Below are 14841 nucleotides of genomic sequence, written 5' to 3'. Positions count from 1 at the left end.
CGATGAGGCGACGCGTTCGAGACCCTCGGGAGGCTTACCGAGGGGCCCCATGATCACCAAGAGCTACGGAAACATCAAGACCCGAGAAAGCCAGGGTACGAGACACAGAAGACAGACTACGCAAAAGCAGAACGCACAGACACAGGATGGAACCGCCCTGCCCAGCCAACGTCAGCAGCGTGCTAAGAACAGTAACCCGGTCCTTTTCCCTTCCCAAAGGAGACTGCTCCTGGACAGGCCTCTCCCCGACACCAACTTTATAACCCCTCCCTGCAATTCCTATCCTTGATACCTCCTCAGCCCTCACCCCGCAACTGAGCTTTCAGAGGGCCAGGGATCTGAATCCACCCTCAAAAAAGAAAAAAAGAAAACCACCACACACCGAACTAGAACATTCCTGCACTCACTCAGTTCTTCTTCATCATCTCAAAAAAAACCAAAAAACAAAAAACCCCAAAACCTCCCAACCCAAAAACCCACAGCACACTAACAAACTAAAACACAGTGCTGGTATTCAGCATCGGTCTGGTTACTGCCAACCGCTTCTGCGACACCCTCCTCCTCAAAAGCACCGCACCGCTCTGCTCCCCTGCTCCACGCCTGTTCTCAAGAAAGATGCTGCGGCTGTCGCTCGGTGCGCCTAGGATGCCAGGAGACACAAAGTTCCCGTGGCGCTCGGGTGAAATAGCCAGCCCCGTGTGCCTCCCCTCTACCACCCAGCTCACCTCAACTTCTCAGCCGATTCTCAAGGCAGCCAGCACAGCTCCCACAAAACCAAACGGGAAATGATTAACCAACATGCCATTTCATACTTTACTATTAAATGACGACCCGGCTGACAACCACCTCGCCTCCTCCAGCCGCTCCTCAGCGGGAAGCTACCGCCCCTCCGAGGCTGTTAAAAGGGAGGACCCTAAGGAAAGAGAACAACTCCTTGAAAACTAAAGACAGGGAACGGGATAAAAGCAAAAAAAAGTCAATAATGACGGGAATTAGGGCAACAAAGAGAAAAAAATGAAAACCGGGGACAGTGAACTAAAAGAGAGACGTAGGAAGACAATTGAAAAAGCAAAGGTACTAATAGAGACAAGGAAGAATTAAAAAAGGGAAACGGCAAACGGAATACAAGTAGACAGAAGCTTTCTTTTGTCGTGGTTTAACCCCAGCCAGCAGCTAAGCACCACACAGCCGCTACGGGGGAGAAAATTGGAAGGGTGGAAGTCAGAACACTCGTGGGTTAAAGGAAGAACAGTTTAACAATTGAAGGAAAAGACAACAGAATAGTAGTAATAGTACTAGCAGTAATAATAATAAACCAATAACAGTATACAAAGCAAGCGATTCACTCTACAGGTGCTCACCACTCGCCGACCGATGCCAAGCACGTCCCCGAGCAGCGATCGCTGACTCCTGGCCAACGACCCCCCGTTTCCCTACCGAGCGTGACGTCACACGGGAGGGAACAGCGCTTCGGCCGGTGCGGGTCAGCTGAGCTGGCTGTGGCGCCTCCCAGCTTCTGGCGCACCGGGCAGAGCACGGGACGCTGAAAGGTCCTTGAGAGGTGTAAGCGCTACTTAGCGACAAACAAAAACGTCAGTGCGTTACCAACATTGTTCTCATCCTAAATCCAAACCGCAGCACTGTGCCAGCTACTTGGCCCAGCCCCGTCTTCGCTTCATGGGTCCCACCTGGGCTGCCCTAGCTGGAACCCATCAGGAACTGAGGCCATCACCCCAGCCCCACAGCACATCACTGCGTCCCCTGGACCCAACCGCAGCCGCTCACCCAGAGGCCAGGGGCTGGAAACACATCTGGGGTCACAAAGGAGGCAGCAAATGTTTGTTCCTTCACGCCCATCAGAAATCCCAGCAATGAGCTGGTTACGAGGCTTGATGCCCAAAGGCAGCGGGACAGAGGGAAAAGAGGGACGAGGAAAGCAGAAGGAAGGATGGAGGGAGGTAGAGAAGAGGTGTAGGACAGGGAGCCAGAAAACGGGATACTGGGAACAAGAGAGGGACGGGGAACCGCACAAGGGTGTTGAGAGAGAGAGAAATGGAGTGCAGCGAGGAGGAGGATGGGGAGATCCCACAGGAACAGGGAGCAACAGGGGGCAGGGGAGAGAGACAGAAGGGACCGAGCGGGACAACAGGAACAGCAGAGAGGGACAGAGAGAATAAGAGACACGCAGGCAGCGGCGGGGCGGGGCGGATAGAGGGAAGTACAAAAGGGGGAAAAAGCAAAAAGAATTAAAAAAAAGTGACAGGAAGTTGGAGAGAGGCAGTCACAGAAATAGAAATTAAAAAGCAACAAACATAGGCAAGAATTAAAAATTAGAGAATGTAAGACAGAGCGAGAAATAGAAAGGGAACAGGACAGAGAGGCAGGAAATGTAAAAAATTGTTAAAGGGAGCTATGTAGAGGGAGATTTGAAAGGGAAAATAAAAAACAATGGACTACAGGAAACACAGGAAAGAAAAATGGGACAGGGAACTAGATAAATGGAGACATAGAAATAAGACGTTAAAAGCAACGTGGTACGTGACAGGAAAGCATTAAGAATAAGGGAAAGGGAACTAGATAAATGGAGACATAAAAAGAAAATTTTAAAAGCGACAGGGTAAGGAAAACCAGAAAAAATTAAAAACAGGGAGAGCAAACTGCGTAAAAGATGAGAGAGAGAAAAATTCAAAAAGGATGGGACAGGAAAGAATTAAAAAACAGGGATAGGGACCTTGATAAAAGTAGACCTAGAAGGAAACTTGAAAATGCCAAGAGGTACAGCACAGTCAGCAAAGAACTAAAAACAGGGACAGCAAACCAGATTACATATGGAAACAAAATTTTAAAAGCCGAGGGATAAAGAGAGGGGAAAATGAAAAAAATAGAGATGGCAATCTAAAGAGAGACATACGAAGAAAAGAGATGAAGTGAAGCACAGGCTGGAGGACAGACAGGAAAGCATTAACAAATAAGCGCATTGGATGGGATAAAATTAGACATCGGAAAAATAAAAGCCACGTCTCTTAGGAAAGACAAGAAAAAACTACCAAATAAAGAAAGGGGGACAAAGAGAGAGACGCATACAAAGTAAATTTTAAAAGCAACGGGGTACACAACAGACCGAAAACTATTAAAAAGTAAGGATAGGGAGCTTGATCAAAGTAGATATAGAAAGAAAATTTCAAAAGCAACTGGGTAGAGGACAAACAGAAAGAAAATTAAACACAGAGGCAGCAAACGAGATAAAAGTAGACATAGAAACAAAAATTTTAAAGCCGAGGTACTAAGACAGGAAAGAATTAAAGAAATAGCAACAGCGAACCAAACAAATGCAGAGAGACAGAAATTGTAAAAAGCGACCGCACTAAGGAAAGATGAGAAATAATTAAAAAATAATGACAGTGAACGGAATAAAGGTAGAAAATTTTTAAAGCAACAGAGTTGAGGGAAATAGAGGAAAAAATTTAAAAGTAGGGGCACTGAACTGAAACGGGGACATAGGAAGAAAATTGAAAATCAAAGGCACTAAGGAAATAATTAAAAATAAAGACATCGAAGGGAAAAATGTAGACAGGGAAAGAACGTTTTAAAAGTGATGGGTATGAGGGAAATAAAGGGAAAAATTAAAAGATAGGGACAGCGAACTAAAACAGATGTGGAAAGAAAATTTAAAAAGCAACGGCACGAATGAAAGAAAAAGAAATAATTTTTTAAACAACAGCAAAGGGAATAAAAGTGGGCATAGAAAGAACATTTAATAAGCAGAGGGGAACTAGGGGAATAAAGGGGAAAAATTGAAAAATAGGGACAGCAAACTCAGAGATGGAGAAAGAACATTGAAAAAGCGAGGGCACTAAGGACAGACAAGAAATTATGAAAAGAAAAGACAGCAAAATAAAGACTGCAAAGGGAATAAACGTAGACAATTTTAAAAGCGACAGGGATTAGGGAAATCAAGGGAAAATTATGAGATAAGGAGAGCAAACTAAAACAGAGATGTAAAAATAAAATTTTTGAAGTGACGGCACTAAGACAAGAAATTATTAAAAAAATTCAAAGGTAATAAAAGTAGGCATAGAAAGAAGATTTAATAAGCAGAGGGGAATTAGGGAAACAAAGGAAAAAATTAGGAAATAGGGACAGTGAACTAAAATAAATGCAGAAAGAAACTCTAAAAAGCAAGGGCACTAACAAAAGACAAGAAATTATTAAAAGACAAGACAGCAACATAAAGACAGTGAACGAGGTAAAAGTAGAAAAATCTGAAAAGCAAGGGGGATTAGGGAAATAAAATAGAAAAATTTAAAAATAGGGACTGAACTAAAACAGAGATGTAGAAAGAAAAGAAATAATTAAAAAATAAAGGCATCAAAAGTAAGAAAAGTAAGCATAGAAAGAACATTTTAAAAGGGGGCGATAAGGGAAAAATTAAAACGTAGAGACAGCAGGCTAGAACAGATTAAAATAGAACATCTAAAAAGCAAAGGAATTAAAGAAAGGCAAGAAGTAATTAAAAGAACAGCATAATAAAGACTGGGAACGGCATAAAAGAAAATTTTAAAAAGTAACAGGGATTAGACAAATAAATGGAAAAATTAAAAAATAGTGGCAGTGAACTTAAAGAGATGGAGAAGGATAATTTAAAAAGTGAGGGCACTATGGAAAGACAAGAAATAATTAAAACATAAATACAGGGAAATAATGACAGCTACTGGAACAAAAGGAGACAGAAAACTTTAAAAGAAACTCTGATTAAGGAAATAAGGATAACATTCAAAAATAGCATCACTGAACTAAAATGGAGATGATGAAAGAAAATCTAAAAAGCGGTAGCACTAAGGAAAGACAAGAAAGGACAATCAAAAACTAACAGCAGCAAACGGGATAAAAGTAGAACATTTTAAAAGCCAAAGGACGGAGAAAGGAAAGAACTAAAAAATAGCAGCAGTGAACTACAATGCAGAAATAAAAAAAAAAAAAAATGCACTAAGGAAATACAAGAAATCATTCAAAACTACAGATGGTGAACAGGAGAAAAGTGGGCAGAGAAAGAAAATTTGCAAAGCCATGAGCATTAGGGAAAAGAAGGGGAGGGAACTAAAAACTAGGGACAGCAAACGAAAGGCAGAGCAAGAAAATTTAAAACGGGAGGGCCCTAAGGAAAGACAAGAAATAATTAACTAGAGCACAATAAAGACAGCAAAGGGGATAAAAGGAGACAGAAAATTTAAAAGCAATGGAGATTAAAGCCATATTGAGTAAATGAAAAAACGGCGATGGCAAACTATAAGGAAAATAAGGAAAAAATTAATCGAAACTGTGAACTAAAAGAGAGATGTAGAATTAAAAAATTGTAAAAGCAATGGCAGTAATGAAAAACAAGAAAAAATAATTAACGTCTCATGACCGCAAAGGAGATAAAAGTAGAAAATTTTAAAAACCAATGATCAAGATTAAGAAAGGAAAAAAGGAAAACCCAAATATTAAGATTAAGAAAGGAAATCGCTAAAAAATAGTGACAGCTAACTACAACACAGACATAAATAGAAATTTTAAAAAGCAAAGGCACTAAGGAAAGACAAGAAATCATTAAATAATAAAGACAGTGAACAGGACAAAAGTAGGCATAGAAAGAAAACTAAAAGAAAAAGAAAACAAACTAAGAGAGAGCTGTGGAAAGAAAATTTTAAAAGGTAGGGCACTAAGGAAAGACAAAAAAATAATTAAAGATAAATACATCAAAATAAAGACAGGAAATGGTATAAAAACAGACAAACTTTTAAAAGCAATGGTGATTAAGGAAATAAGGAAAAAATTTTAAAATCCCATTGGTGAACTAAAATGGAGATGGACAAGAAGATTTAAAAAGTGATGGCACTAAGGAAAAACAAGAAAGAATAATTAAAAGTTAATGACAGCAAACAAGATGCAAGTAGAAATTTTAAAAGCCAAAGGATTAAGAGAGGAAAGCAGTACAAAGTAGCAACATTGAACTACAATGCAGACATAGACAGAAATTTTTAAAAGCGACAGTGCTAAGGAAAGACAAGAAATCATTCAAAATAAAGACAGTGAACGGAATAAAAGGAGGCATAGAAAGAAAACTTAAAAAGCAATCAGCATTAGGGACAGTGCACTAAAACAGAGATGCAGAAACAAAATTTTAAAAAGCAAGGGCACTAAGGAAAGACAAGAAATAATTGGGAAAATTAAAAAACAGGACATCAGGAAGTGATTTAAAAACCCGCATCGGTGAACTAAAACGGAGACGGAAAAAATGGAAAAAGACAGAAAATTATTTTTGAATCATTTATATAATACAGCAGATATAGGTTTGTATTTGGAAATCCTTCTTTTTTTATATATATATATATATATATATATGAATACTGTATATATACATATGAATATTATTTTTTTATATATATATATATATATATATAAAGGCGAGAGATTTTTCTCTACTGCAATGCCTCACACCCGTATTTACAGTTTTGAACGTTTTTGATCACACACACGAATTTTCGAGGCCGATTCCTCCTCTTTTGTCCACGTCTCTCCTTGGACCTGGATCGCTTTTAGTACGGACGCTAGTATCTCAGTAAGCTTTTCAAGTACTACTCTAAGATATTTTCAAAACTTATTGACTGAAAAAGCACACAGCTTCTATGACGAAAACAAAGCCTGTTTCTTCTGAACGCCTGAACTCTTACAAACGGCGTCTTTCCTCTTTTAGGACGCAACTATTTTCCCGATATCATTTCCTAGTAAGCGCACAGAAACAGAAGATTGCGCTTTCAGGAAGGCAAAATAAACGGAGGGAAGTCGGCTTTGCACAGGCAGAACACGCTCCAGCGCAGACCTTCTTTTCCTTTTAGGATCTGCGTTAAAATAGTTCCTAGAAAAACTACAGAAGGAAGGAGAGCTGGCGCATTCTTGACGTTAACTTTGAAGTCCATGCTCCAAGCGCCTTAGGAAAAACGCGGACACGCATCGCGGACGTACCTTGTACTCGCAGACCGCTACGCAGCCTTTCCGTCCGTCTTGCGCTTTCACGGCAGAAGAAAGGGCGACCACGGTGAAACGGCGGCAGCTGACACTCTGCTGAGAGAGGAAAAAAAACCTGTAGCATAAAGCTGGGGAGGAGTCCCAAGCTGCCCGGTTTTGTGAAGTCTTGCGAAGGCTACAGCCGAGCGAAGGAAAAAATAGCCCTTTGGAACATATTGCCAAACAACATTCGGCAATAAAACTCGGAGGCGTTTGACACGCGCCCATTTTTTGGTAACTTGCTATTTGCTTCCTGTTATCGTTGTTCTTCCTTCAGAACCTCTACTTGGAGCCAACTTCTTTGCTACCGGTTCAAGCGTTTCCCTTCCTGGTATTACTAGCACACGGGCCCAGGCAAGTCCCTGAACTGCTCTTCCGAACTTCTCCAAACGACAATTACAGCCACAAAAGAGGACTTCAAGAGAGGAAAAGGAGAGGCCGGGCAGCAAAAGAGCTCTGCAGGCTGCCACCAGTCAACATTCCACTCTTTTTTTTTTTTTTTCTTTTAAATACACCCCCCCCCGCCCCCAAATACAAACAAAAAAACCCCATGACCTTGTATTTTTTTTCCTTTGGGAGCTCACCCCTGTCTCAGCACAGTGTCCTCCACAGAGCAGGAAGCGCAGACGATCTGTATCCCGATCTGCACGCGACGAATCCGTGTTCAGAAGAAATAGGCCAGATCTGTAAGACCGGTGTTATTTTGGGGGTTTTAACAATCACAACGCAATTGCATCGACCGACGCGTTTGTGAGAAAACTCCTTAACTTCTAAACGTAGCACCTCCTTGGGTAAAAAAACGTGTGCGAGACTGAAAAAAAGGGATGATTCAGAGCTCCCGCTCACGATGGAGCCGTGGCGAAAGGAATGAAAGTGAAGACAAACAGCAGCAACAGGAAGTGAAATTCGGCTTTAATTCTAGGCACGTGCTTAAGAGACTCTCCAAGCCCACACCTCAATCCTAGGAGCGACTAGCCCTTTTCTGGAAGGACAAACTTTGTTACTTCAAAGTCCTAGACCGAAGGCTCCACGGAACAGAACGTGCACCGAGCCACAGGCCACCGTGCCACCGACGCTCTGATGGCAAAGAAAAACCAAGGAAAACTAAAGTTTAAAGATCGGTTTCCATCGCGTTTCATTCCTTACGTTTCCACTGGCACCTAGGTGCTCCAAAATGAACTCTACTGACACCGCATGTTACTAACAATTTAGTTCTGCGTATCAAAACAACAGGCTATTTCCAGCTCGCCCATCAAAGTAGCACGACCGACCAGAAGAGAAACACCGGACCCTAAAGAAGGGAACAGGCAGCTCTTCATTTCTCCTAGAGGAAAGTCTGTTCTTTTGCCCGGAAGGCAAACAGCCGAAACTGCCAAGGGAGCACTGCAGGAACGCGGCGCGCTCTCTCAGCTGCAATTTGTCATCGGCTTTTCTGCACGGGCAGCGGCTTTGCCTTTCCTCTGGCTTTGATGTGGCGCCCCTGGAGCGTCCTTGACCCGGCAAGGGTTTCTCCCCGCTCCCGCAGCCCCAGACACGCGATTACCTGAGCGCCGAGCGGAATCACCCACGCGGGATTTTCTTCCCGGGACGCAGAAGGTGACGCTGGGAAAGGAGGAGGCAAAAAAGGAAGCGGTTTGTCCGGCAGCCACGGCCCTAGAAACTACACCTCCCGGCATGCCCCGGGCAACCAACGTGACCGACCAAAAGCCCCGGATGCCGCGAGACGCAACCCTCCGTGCTTTGGGACCCTGCGGGGACACCGTTCCCCCCGCCGCCGCCGCACGTGGAAGCCCCGCCGAGCCCCCAGCGCGGCTCCGGGCAGCCCCCGCCAACACCTCCGGCTGCCCGCCCCCGCCCGGCGCCGACGCGGCGCGGCGCCCCCCCGCCGCCCGGCCCCGGACCGGCGCGGCTCCCCCCCCCCCGCCCGGCCCCGGACCGACGCGGCTCGGCGCGGCGCTCCCCCGCCGCCCGGCCCCGGCGGGGCTCGGTGCGGCGCCTCTCCGCCGCCCGGCCCCGGACCGGCGCGGCGCCTGCCCAGCATCGAATCAGTGCGGCTCAGATCGGCGCGGCGGCCCCCGGCGCCCGGCCCCAGAGCGGCGCGGCTCGGCGCGGCGCCCGCCCGGCCCCGGAGCGGCGCGGCTCGGCTCGGCGCGACGCTCTCCCGCCGCCCGGCCCCGGCGCGGCTCGGCGCTGCCCCGCCGCCCGGCCCCGGCGCGGCTCGGCGCTGCCCCGCCGCCCGGCCCGCACCGGCGCGGCGCCCGCCCAGCATCGAACCAGCGCGGCTCAGCTCGGCGCGGCGCCCCCCGCCGCCCGGCCCCGGAGCGGCGCGGCGCCCCCCGCCGCCCGGCCCCGGGAAGCCCCACCCGCCCGGCTCCCACACGGCACCGCACCCTCCCCGCTCCGTGCCTCCCGCCGGCCCGGCCGCTCCCCCCAGGCACCGCCGCCCTTCTCGGGACTTTCCCCGCTCACCTCCTCCCTGCCTGCAGCCGCAGCCGGGCTCCCGCTGGCCCCTCCGCGGGGGGAAGCTCCACCCACGGCGCGATGCCCGCCCCCGATGCACCTCGCAGGCGCTGGCGAAGCTCCGCCCTCCCAGCGGAAAACCCCGCCCTCTGCAGCCAAGCTCTGCCCTGCACACAGCACGCATGAGCCGGTGAAGCTCCGCCCCCTCGGCAAAGCTCCACCCTCCCATGGCAAAGCTCCGCCCCCCGCAGCAAAGCTCCGCCCCTGAGACAGCGCGCATGCGCGGACAAAGCTCCCCCCTTCACAGCAAACCTCCGCCCTCCCCCCCCAAAGCTCCGCCCCCCGCAGCAAAGCTCCGCCCCTGAGACAGCGCGCATGCGCAGACAAAGCTCCGCCCTTCACAGCAAACCTCCGCCCTCCCACGGCAAAGCTCCGCCCCCCCGCGGCAAGGCTCCGCCCCCGACGCATCGCGCATGCCCTGGTCAAGCTCCGCCCTCACCCGGCAAAGCTCCGCCCTCACCCGGCAAAGCTCCGCCCCCCCGCGGCAAGGCTCCGCCCCCGACGCATCGCGCATGCGCTGGTCAAGCTCCGCCCTCACCCGGCAAAGCTCCGCCCTCACCTGGCAAGGCTCCGCCCCCCCCGCGGCAAAGCTCCGCCCCCGAGGCAGCGCGCATGCGCGGCAAAGCTCCGCCTTTCACATCAAAGCTCCGCCCCCACGGCAAAACTCCGCCCCGAGACAGCGCGCATGCGCTGGGTAAGCTCCGCCCTCACACGGCAAGCTCCGCCCACCCGCGGCAAAGCCCCGCCCTTCAGAGCAAAGCACCGCCCCCCCGGCAAGGCTCCGCCCCCGAGACAGCACGCATGCGCCAGTGAAGCTCCGCCCTCGCACGGCAAAGCTCCGCCTTACCACCGCTAGGCTCCGCCCCCCCGCGGCTAAGCTCCACCCCAACACAGTGCGCAGGCGTGGTCTCCAGGGGCGGGGCCTGTCACTAGGGGTGGTGCCCTTCCCCTGCCCGGGGGCATCCAGGGGCGGGGCCCGGCGCTAGGGGCGGGGCCGCTCCACACCAGGACCGGGGCATTCGGCGGGGCGGGGCTGCAGCGGAGGCGGACGCCACGGGGCGGGGCTGCAGCGGAGGCGGACGCGGCAGTGCTAGCAGCGGCAAGCGCCTCCCGTGCGGCGAGAGCGGCGCTTCCTTACCGGGAGGCAGCAACGGCTGCGGCGGCAGCACCCCGCGGCCACCGCGCTGTCGCATGCCCGTTACCGGCCACCGGCACCGGCGACCACGGGGACGCCACCGCCCCTGCGCGGCTCCCGCCCTGCAGTACCCGCTTTTGGCCGCCAGGCGGCAGCACCACACCAAGCCCGGCGCTCCGACCGCGCCCCGCGGGGAGAAAGGACTCGCCCCCCGGCCCGCCTGGGGCCGCCCGCAGCCGCCGCCGCCGCCGCCGCCGCCTTACGGGGGCGGGGGGTGTCACAAGCCTCGCCCTTCTCTGCCCCTGCTCCCGCTCACAGCCCACGCAGCCACAGCCATCGCCTCGCCACCAAAAAGCACCCAAGCGGCTCGAGCATTTCAGTCCTCTGCACTTGACAGCTTGCAGTGGCTGCTGGCCCTTTCTCTCCGCGCCCCCCACCCCAGCACCCAGCCGGGGGACGCAGCACAGGGAACCTGGTCAATACCTTTGCCTTGCCTCGGCTTTTTTGCCCCCAGAAAAAGCCCCCGGGAGTGCTGGATTCATCTGCATGTGGCATCAGGGGTGGGAGAGTGACACCAGCGAGTCAACAGACCCTGGAGAGATTTTAGTAAAAAAAAAAAAAAAGAAAAAAAAAAGAAAATAAAAGCGACACCGATGGCATCCTCAAGGCACTGAAAGCTGCTTTGCGTCAGAGGGGCAGCTACCTACGATTATCAGGAAGCGCTGCATGCGAGCAGACCACGGGCAAGCGCGCGATCTGCGAGCGAGCGATACGCTGGCGCCCCTCGGGCTCTGCTGCGGTGCCCTCTGCTCATCCTGCACACGCACCGGGCTTCCCGCGCAGGGCTTGCCGCTTAAACAAGACGCTGCGCCATGTTACTTACCGCCCTGCCCTGCGGCGTGCAAAGGAATGAGACGTGAAACAGGGAAAGCAAAGGGGCACGGCGGCCCCTCAGCTGGCCGCACCAGACGGCCGTAGAGCCCTGCCAGTTCCCTCGCTGCTCTGGACGGCAGCGCAGCTCCGCGCTCCCTGCCGCTCCCGCCAGCACGCGCGGCGCCCGCGCTTGGCCGCCTGCAGCGCGCGAGACTCGGGAGGCTGGAGGGGCCGCTCGCCTCCTTCGGCTGCTTCATTTGCCGCCTTAAAACAATCGCTTCCACGCTCCCTTTCTTCATTTCAGACCCCTCTCCACATCTCCTGGCCTGCAAGCCATTTGCAGCAAGCAACACGGCTGAAATCCTGTGCTGCTAGACACCTAGCTGTCATCTTGCTCCCACGCCCAAAGGCTTTGGGAACCTGAACCCCCTGCTTGGTTGGGCATCGAGACTGCGAGGCGAGAAACACGCCTGGACTCCACCAAGCCAGGCGCCTGCCACATCGCTCAGCACGGTGCTACGCGGCTGCCTGACCGACACCTTCTGCCGCTAAAACCAGAGCGCGGTTCCCTTCTGAAGAGTCGCCGGCAGCGCGGAGAGTCCCTCGCCTTTCCCTGCGCCAGGTCCCCCGGGAACAGCGTCTCAGTCGGACTGGAGCGTGCAGCAGCCTCCGGTCGTCCCAGCCCCTCGCCCGTCCAGAAAGCGCCTGCCTGTAGCAGCGGCAGAACCGCTGCTGCCCAGAGGGGAAAGGAATGGCTCGGGGCAAAGCTCCCCAGGCTGCCCGTGTCCCGTGCGGAGCTGGGGGTCCAGAAGCAAAGGAGCTATGGGAGGGGGGAGCAGGGGAGCGGGGGCACGAGACTGGAGGGCAGGGGACGCGGGGGGCACGTCACGGGGAAAAAAAAACCCGCACGGGGGGAAAAACCTTGTGTGGGGGGACGTTTGGGTGGAGAGCACTTGGGAGGGCGCAGAGACAGGCAGAGGAGGACGGGGGGCGGAGACGGACACGGACGGACAGCGGCTGTGTGTGGGTAGAAAGGTGCACGGGGGGACACGGGTGGGGATGACCTGCACCAGGGGGTCCGCCCGGCATAATCCACAGCAGATAACTCACCTGGGATAAGCCGCAACGGATAGTCCGCTCCGGAGAAGGAATCCACGCCAGATAATCCCCAGCAATGCCCCTCAAACTGCCAGCGGTTCACCCCAAATTTGGCCCAAATTGGTGCGGGTTTTGCGTTTGGGTTTTTTGGTTTGTTGGCTTGTTTTTTTGTTGTTGTTCTTTTTTGTTTTTTCTTTTACATCATACAAAACTTGGGGGTTTCTGCTTTTCAAAACTATTCAGTTCTGGGGTTTTCCGGCGCTTTTCCACATCATAACAATGGGTCATTTTTGGTTTTCTGCGTTAAAATGTAGGGGGGGGGGGGGTGTGGGTGTGTGCGCGCGCGCTTGCTTTCCAGCTGCACAAATCCAGGCGGATTCGGCTTTCCTGGGAGCCCCAAACCGTGTTGCTCTTGGATATTTTGCTCTTGGACTTGGATATTTTGACACTTTGGTATCTTAGACTTCGGTATCTACTTACAATTCTGTCTATTTAGACTTAGTTATCTGTTTACACTTCCATAGAACCTTTACTTCCATTACACAGACGACCTACTTTGGCTTACTCGGTGACACACGGTAAGCGTAGATACCTCTACCTATCCAGACTTTCTTCTGTTTTCAATTCCTTCATCTACATCATCTCTTTTTGCGTTTTAAACTCCTTTATTTCTTCACATATAGACAAGTTCTTTTTTATTTTAAAACCCTATCTATCTCCATTTAGATTTTTTAATAATTTCTAGAACGTAGCAGGTACAGGTTTGTATTTTGAAATCCTTTTCTCTCTCTCTCTCTAGAAATGAATATTATTTTTCAATATATATATATATATAAAGGCGAGAGATTTTCCTCTACTGCAATGCCTCGCACCCCTATTTCCAGTTTTTAACATTTTTAATCACACACACACACACGAGTTTTCAGGCATTTTGGGGCTGTGACCCCCCCTCCTCTGGGGGGGAACCTCCCCGTGACACCTTCATCCCCCACTCACCTGCTCCTCTGTTTCATCATCACACCCCCCGCCCCCAGGGACGTTGGGGTGCCCCAAATGACATCATCACCCCCCAGGCCCCTCCACACTTTTTCATCACCCCCCCAAAAAAGGCACAAAACAAGGAAAACAGCCCCGACCGGCAGCTCGCTACTTTAATAATGCCGTTTACATATGTAGGCGCCCCCCCGAAAAGGGGAGCTCCGCCAGAGAAATAAAATGCGGGCAGCCCCCCCCAGCCCCTGTCCCGCAAGCCGGCGGCTGCCCCACGCCGCGGGGGGAGCCTGCCAGGGGACGGTGACGCACCTCTCGCTCAGGCTCTGCTCTGCCATGCTCCCCCTCCGTTCCCGCGCTGGGACGGGCTCCCCGGGGCAGCGAACCTCCCCGCTCCCTCTTGGCCCGGGGCTCTCCCCACCAGACAGCCCTCGCTGACGCACCCGCGGGGCACCCGCCAGAGACAGAGCCAGGAGCCTCCAGGCACGGGGCCGGCCCCTTACCCTCGGGACGCTTCACGACCGGCAGGCCAACCTGGGCCGGGGGGGACCTAGCGAGCATCACGAGACGCCTGCAACGAGACACCTGAAAAACAAAAATCCCAAGCGATATTTCCGCATGGGAAAAAAATAGCACAGCAGCGAGTAGAGGAATTCAGTCAGAGCAAGGGAGAGGAGAGCAGTTGAGCTCAAGGAGGATTCGAGGTAAGCAGGTCAGCTCAAAACACAAGACGTCCTTTAAAAGCTAGAGCGACCTGAACGCTTCCAATCAGCATGAAGACTAACCGGTACGATTCCAAACACGTTCTGCGCGTAAAAGTACGCGCTCTTGCCGGCGTTGGAAAACGTCTCACCCCTTCCTTACGGCACGGCTGCAGGGAGACAACCCTGCGAGGCTGCAGGACAAGGGCGTACCGCAATCAGAATCTACGCTTACAGATCCGCCGCAACAGCTACGGCCCTCACGCTCCTGCGCATCTTGCTGGCTCGGTCGATAAAGCTGGAAGCGAAGCGTAACGCTTTCGAGGGTAAAAGGAAAACCAGAGGACAAATCGCAGCAATTCGCTTCCTACTAAAAAAGCTGTGCGTGTGCTTACAGACATCCAATAAAAATACTTCTACTGGAGAAGGGCTGGATTTTCCTTTTGCGTTAATTTAACTTGCACAGCTGTGAATCGA

The 14841-nt window shown here is 51.4% G+C and overlaps 1 long non-coding RNA gene across 1 annotated transcript; it reads right to left on the bottom strand.

Moving 5' to 3' along the window:
- Window positions 1-6452: 6452 nt before the first annotated feature.
- Window positions 6453-9645, bottom strand: LOC148056602 (uncharacterized). The gene is made up of 3 exons (XR_015702826.1): window positions 9517-9645; window positions 7632-7731; window positions 6453-7101 (listed from the first exon to the last, which is right to left on the bottom strand). It is a non-coding gene; the product is annotated as an uncharacterized LOC148056602 (long non-coding RNA).
- Window positions 9646-14841: the final 5196 nt, after the last annotated feature.

The sequence above is a fragment of the Nipponia nippon genome, unplaced genomic scaffold, assembly GCF_047370975.1.
Source record: "Nipponia nippon isolate SJK-2023a ecotype South Korea unplaced genomic scaffold, ASM4737097v1 scaffold_123, whole genome shotgun sequence".
Lineage (NCBI taxonomy): Eukaryota > Metazoa > Chordata > Aves > Pelecaniformes > Threskiornithidae > Nipponia > Nipponia nippon.
The sequence above is the reverse complement of the archived record's forward strand: the minus strand, read 5'-3'. Positions and strand labels throughout refer to the sequence as shown.